The following is a 7332-nucleotide window of genomic DNA, read 5'->3' as shown; positions in this document are numbered from 1 at the left end:
ACAGACTCAATGGATATGAGTCTGAGCCAACTTCGGGGAACAGTGAAGGACAGGGAAGCTTGGCGTGCTGCAGTCTACAGGGCCACAGTCAGACACAACTGAACGGCTCAGCACAGCACAGCACAGGCTCCAGCAAGCAGCAACAGCAACAAAAATAATAATCTCGTTAAACATTCTTGACAGCAGTGTCACTTACAGGAATCCACACACATGATAAAACGATCTGAAACTCTCTGCAACTCTGCACACATTGCACTAATGACTGTCTTTTAGTTTAAACATTTGACTATCATGATGTGAAGTGGGAGAATGATGTAGAGAAATCTTGATGCTATTTTGACAGCTTCTTGTGAATTTTTATCTATTTTAAAATAAAAAACTTAAAAATTAAAAAATGGGCAAATGACTTGAACAGACATTTCTCCAAAGAAGATATGCAAGTAGCCAATAAACAGGAAAAGCTCTTCAACATCACTAGTCACGACAGAAATGCAAATCAAAACCACGGAAGAATATACCCACCAGAATGGCTCCAATCAAAAGAATGAAAAATAACAAGTCTGATGAGGACTTGCCTGTTCTTGCGGATTCAGTTCAGTCCAGTTCAGTTCAGTCGCTCAGTCATGTCTGACTCTCTGCGACCCCATGAATCACAGCACGCCAGGCCTCCCTGTCCATCACCAACTCCCGGAGTTCACTCAAACCCATGTCCACAGAGTCAGTGATGCCATCCAGCCATCTCATTCTCTCTCGTCCCCTTCTCCTCCCGCCCCCAAATCCCTCCCAGCATCAGAATCTTTTCCAGTGAGTCAACTCGTCACATGAGGTGGTCGAAGTACTGGAGTTTCAGCTTTAGCATCAGTCCTTCCAATGAACACCCAGGATTGATCTCCTTTAGAATGGACTGGTTGGATCTCCTTGCAGTCCAAGGGACTGTCAAGAGTCTTCTCCAGCACCACAGTTCAAAAGCATCAATTGTTCGGCGATCAGCTTTCTTCACAGTCCAACTCTCACATCCATACATGACCACGGGAAAAACCATAGCCTTGACCCCAAAGTTTGCCTTATTTTTCTGCAACCTCAGATATAAGTTTTCAAATGTCTCATTTCTTTTTGTTTTTCCTGGACCCCGGCCCACAGGTCGCCACTTTGCAGAGTGAACCCTCTAGACCAATGTGCACTGTGCTTAAGGACTTAGTGTAATCCTCAACCAGTGTGGTGTCTGGTCAAACAAACCTCGACTCAGGCATTTCAAGAAACGGAGAGGACTTGACGACAGTGGAGAGGACTGGGGCTTCAAGCACGTCCAGCTCGGGCAGCAGAGGCTCTGCCTTCCTGAGGAGGAGTGGACATGGGTGGAGAGAGGTGTGAGCCACGGGCGAGACTGACAGGAGGAGGTCAGAGGTCAGCTGCTCATTTTAGTGCTCTAGGGAAGTCCGAGTTCAAGGGCCTGCAGGAGGGCCTCTTAGCCCGAGGTTGGTTCATAAGCCAACAGGATTTTGTCCTCTGCATCAGTGGAGACAACGCAGCTTAGCTGGCCATTTGTGGGCAAAGAAGGGAGTGTGCAGGGTCTGTTCCTGGCCTTGTCGCGGGCGAACAAGGGGATTCTCATCGCAGACGTGGGGAGGGTGTTCTGTGCAGTCAGTTCCTTCTCAGGACACGGGGTGGGGAGCCCAGGGCTCTTTGCTAGGACCCCGGAGCTGGGTAAAGTTCAGAATTGTCAGGAGTTAGAAGTAACTTTTGTTTGGGATGGATTTCATTCCAAATCCAGAGTTCAGTTTTGTATGGAGTTCTGGTGCCACAGTGTTGTTGAATTCTTACCTGAGGCCCCTTATCACCAGTCACGGCAGTACTGAGCTCACAATACTGAGCGCTTCTTCTTAGGAGAAGAATTAAACTGAAAACAGCGCTTCCGTTCCATCGCAAGTGGATCCTGAGTGAAACCACTGTAATTGCCTGGGAAACAGAAACAAGGATTTTAACCAGCTCGTTTCCGGAATGATGCAGCTTGTGCCTGCTTGCATGTGTTATGAACTCAGCCTTTCTCAGCTACGCATCTTAGAGCATTTTCAAAGTTCGATATTTAAGAAACCCTTCAAATATGGTTGAGAGCTAAAAACTTGGATCACGTGGACCCCACTTAACTGCTGCCGCCCCCGAAGGCAGACCTGGGCGGGGGGCGGCAAGAGGCCCGAGCAAGGCCCCCTCTGGTGTCGCCCAGCCAGGCAGCAGGGGCCAGTCTGGCCACGGCCTGTCCCTCCTGCTCAGTAGATGATTCACTTCCAGTGAGTGAAACACGAAACGTACTCGGTAGGTGTGTGTACTGCTGCAGATGGCTGCCCAGGTAACTTTCCGAACTTAGTGGCACAGTAACCCGTCCACAGTGTGATGCATCAACCTGGCTTCTACAGGGCTGATGTGCAGCCTCCCAGGACGTTGCTCCTCAGAACCGACACTGTAATTATAATCTTGGACCTGCTGCCAGGTTTAGCAAAGGTCCGCCAGACAAAGAAGAGTAAATACCCTGGCCCTTTGGGAAAAAAAATTAATTTCTACTTGAAATCTTTTTTAGGTTTTATTATTATTAAGGTAGTAAAACGCGATATAAAATGTCAGACAAAGAAAAGTTTCACTGCACAGCACGCTAGTCACATGTCCACGTGTGTTTTCCCTTCCAACCTCCAATCATTTGCACATTTTACTCTGTCATAATGCATATAAAACTGTGCATTCTAATTTTCTCTGAACAATATATTGTAAGCACTTTTCTGAGTTGCTATTTAGTTGTCATAATCATAATTATAACAACTGTATATTTCAGAGTTTCTCAACACTGCTCATATGACTGTGAATAAAATAATATTGAACCATGATGGGCCTTAAAAAATTAAACAGTATTTCCTGCATGGCCAACAATAGCCAGATTTTCCTTGGGCCTCACATACTTTGAAATTCACTAACTATTTAAAAATGAAACTAGCGGTCCTTGGTTCTTGTCTCGTGGTTGGGTCATCTTGCTGAGGTGAGCATATTGCAGCACAGACGTTAGGTTCACTGTCATTCTCTTTCCTTCAGCTGGGCCACCGGCAGTCTCAAGGTTTGAAGTTTGTTTTAAACTTTGTCTTTTCCCAAGTTCTTTGCTTCTTTTGGATAATGTGCATGCAATTATAAAAATAAATTCAAATCAAGGGTGCTTTTGGAGGGGTGGGTACCACTCAGAACAGCCAAGTTGTGTAGAAAGAGGTATTCCTCCTCTGCTTGTGCGGACTGCGTCAGAATAAAACAATGCAACCATTTTACAACAATTTGGGGGATAAGAATCCAAAACACTGACTAAAAATTAGCCTTGCTAGTCTGTTGATGATTTTTGAGTTCCTCAAACATATGCCCATATGTATTTAGGTCTTTTTCTGCCTAAATTTGGTTTTCAACTTCTTTGAAGAGTGCAAGCTACAGAGGCTTCAGCTTAGCTAGGCCTTTGCCGACCTGACGTGCACTCTGTGAAAGGCTGGTGGAGGGAAGGTGAGCAAGGCACGGACTGCCCATCGGAGCTCACGGCCAGGAAAGACTAGGATCTGGTGGGCTTGTATTCTGGCTATGCGAAGCATCTGACTTCAAGGTGTCTAGGGCAGGAAGGAGAGGGTCAGATTTCATGCAACCTGGATGACTTCCAGTTTTATTTCGTAGGATGGCATCAGAAGAATGTCAACTCTGCCCCTAATGCCTCCTTGTGTATTTTTCTAGACCCTGATGAATGACAAGTGTTGGCACCTCCTATTTTGCACCAATACGGTAATAAAATTTTAACATGGGAATTTTAAGACTTACCCAACTTCTATTTATTACACTGGCAGTTTAGTTAGTAGGTTAAATTCCAAGGGCACAATGAGAAAACTTCTGTCCCATCAGGGAAATACAGATGGAAGCAGGCATAGAAAATACAGTGTGCAACATACGTGGGTTCAGTCCTCAACGAACATGCCTCAGAAACAGCAGTCAGAACCAGAAGGTGTCCATACAGCGCTTGGGTGCAGAGACTGCTGAGTTAACAGTCCTGTGTGATGCACGAGGACCCCCCACTTTCATGTTCCTTGGTGATCATGTCTATTGATGATTGTGCCAGAAAGTGGCAAGAGCTAAATGAAGCCTGTTGACTCTGCAGGCAGCTGAAATCTGAGCACCCAGATGGGTTTATGCATATTGACTAACAGTGATCACCTGTTCGAATTGCAAAGTTTATGTGACGATAGCAATAATACTTTGATAATGCTTATTGAGCATTTCTTAAACAACCATTACTCAATGAAATTACTTACATGCATTACCTTACTTCATACCCATTTTATGTACGGTATACCTGAGATTCGCTCTTCTGCATTTCTTTTCCATGGGGATGGTCTTGGTCCCTGTCTCCTGTACAATGTCACGAACCTCCGTCCAGAGTTCATCAGGCACTCTATCAATCAGATCTAGTCCCTTAAATCTATTTCTCACTTCCACTGTATAATCATAAGGGATTTGATTGAGGTCATATCTGAATGGTCTAGTGGTTTTCCCTACTTTCTTCAATTTAAGTCTGAATTTGGCAATAAGGAGTTCATGATCTGAGCCACAGTCAGCTCCTGGTCTTGTTTTTGCTAACTGTATACAGCTTCTCCATCTTTGGTTGCAAAGAATATAATCAATCTGATTTCGGTGTTGACCATCTGGTGATGTCCATGTGTAGAGTCTTCTCTTGTGTTGTTGGAAGAGGGTGTTTGCTATGACCAGTGCATTCTCTTGACAAAACTCTATTAGCCTTTGCCCTGCTTCATTCCGTGCTCCAAGGAAAAGAAATGCAGAAGAGCGAAATGGCTGTCTGAGGAGGCCTTACAAATAGCTGTGAAAAGAAGAGAGGCGAAAAGCAAAGGAGAAAAGGAAAGATATAAGCATCTGAATGCAGAGTTCCAAAGAATAGCAAGGAGAGATAAGAAAGTCTTCCTTAGTGATCAATGCAAAGAAATAGAGGAAAACAACAGAATAGGAAAAACAAGAGATCTCTTCAAGAAAATTAGAGATTCCAAGGGAACATTTCATGCAAAGATGGGCTCGATAAAGGACAGAAATGGTATGGACCTAACAGAAGCAGAAGATATTAAGAAGAGGTGGCAGGAATACACAGAAGAACTGTACAAAAAAGATCTTCACGACCAAGATAGTCACGATAACGTGATCACTGACCTAGAGCCAGACATCTTGGAATGTGAAGTCAAGTGGGCCTTAGAAAGCATCACTACTAGCAAAGCTAGTGGAGGTGATGGAATTCCAGTTGAGCTATTTCAAGTCTTGAAAGATGATGCTATGAAAGTTCTGCACTCAATATGCCAGCAGATTTGGAAAACTCAGCGCTGGCCACAGGACTGGAAGAGGTCAGTCTTCATTCCAATCCCAAAGAAAGGCAATGCCAAAGAATGCTCAAACTACCGCACAATTGCACTCATCTCACACGCTAGTAAAGTCATGCTCAAAATTCTCCAAGCCAGGCTTCAGCAGTATGTAAACCGTGAACTCCCAGATGTTCAAGCAGGCTTTAGAAAAGGCAGAGGCACCAGAGATCAAATTGCCAACATCCGCTGGATCATGGAGAAAGCAAGAGAGTTCCAGAAAAACATCTATTTCTGCTTCATTGACTATGCCAAAGCCTTTGACTGTGTGGATCACAATAAACTGTGGAACATTCTGAAAGAGATGGGAATCCCAGACCACCTGACCTGCCTCTTGAGAAACCTGTATGCAGGTCAGGAAGCAACAGTTAGAACTGGACATGGAACAACAGAATGGTTCTAAGTAGGAAAAGGTGTACGTCAAGGTTGTATATTGTCACCTTGCTTATTTAACTTATATGCAGAGTACATCATGAGGAACGCTGGGCTGGAAGAAGCACAAGCTGGAATCAAGATTGCTGGGAGAAATATCAATAACCTCAGATATGCAGAGGACACCACCCTTATGGCAGAAAGTGAAGAGGAACTCAAAAGCCTCTTGATGAAAGTGAAAGAGGAGAGTGAAAAGGTTGGCTTGAAGCTCAACATTCAGAAAACAAAGATCATGGCATCTGGTCCCATCACTTCATGGGAAATAGATGGCTTGAAGCTCAACATTCAGAAAACAAAGATCATGGCATCTGGTCCCATCACTTCATGGGAAATAGATGGAAAAACAGTGGAAACAGTGTCAGACTTTATTTTTTTGGGCTCCAAAATCACTGCAGATGCTGATTGCAGCCATGAAATTAAAAGACGCTTGCTCCTTGGAAGGAAAGTTATGACCAACCTTGATAGTATATTAAAAAGCAGAGACATTACTTTGCCAACCAAGGTCCGTCTAGTCAAGGCAATGGTTTTTCCCGTGGTCATGTATGGATGTGAGAGTTGGACTGTGAAGAAAGCTGATCGCCGAAGAATCGATGCTTTTGAACTGTGGTGTTGGAGAAGACTCTTGAGAGTCCCTTGGACTGCAAGGAGATCCAACCAGTCCATTTTAGAGGAGATCAATCCTGGGTGTTCATTGGAAGGACTGATGCTAAAGCTGAAACTGCAATACTTTGGCCACCTCATGCGACGAGTTGACTCACTGGAAAAGACTCTGATGCTGGGAAAGGTTGGGGGCGGGAGGAGAAGGGGACGACGGAGAATGAGATGGCTGGATGCCATCACCGACTCTGTGGACATGAGTTTGAGTGTACTCCGGGAGTTGGTGATGGACAGGGAGGCCTGGCGTGCTGTGATTCATGGGGTCGCGGAGAGTCGGACACGACTGAGCGACTGAACTGAACTGAACTGATACCTGAGATTCAAATATGGAAAGTTCCTTATATAAATCATAGAGCTTGTCGACAGTCGAGTTTAGGTCTGGTATTTAACCACTGTGTTCAGCAGTCTAACTCTAGTATATATGTTAACTTAAAATTTATATGACTATATTACTCCTTATTGCCAAATTCAGACTTAAATTGAAGAAAGTAGGGAAAACCTCTGGACCATTCAGGTTTGACCTAAGTCAAATCCCTTATGATTATAGATTCAAGGGATTAGATCTGACAGACAGAGTGCCTGAAGAACTCTGGACGGAGGTTCGTGACACTGTACAGGAGACAGGGCGCAAGATCACCCCCAAGAAAAAGAAATGCAAAAGGCAAAATGGCTGTCTGAGGAGGCCTTACACATAGCTGTGGAAAGAAGAGAAGTGAAGGACAAAGAAGAAAAGGAAAGACACACCCACATGAATGCAGAGCTCCAAAGAAGAGCAAGGAGAGATAAGAAGGCCTTCCTCAGCGATCAATGCAAAGAAATA

This window comes from Moschus berezovskii, chromosome 7 (genome assembly GCF_049115385.1).
Source record: "Moschus berezovskii isolate FMDL1 chromosome 7, NW_MosBer_1.0, whole genome shotgun sequence".
Classification (NCBI taxonomy): Eukaryota; Metazoa; Chordata; class Mammalia; order Artiodactyla; family Moschidae; genus Moschus; species Moschus berezovskii.
This window is presented reverse-complemented; position numbering follows the sequence as displayed.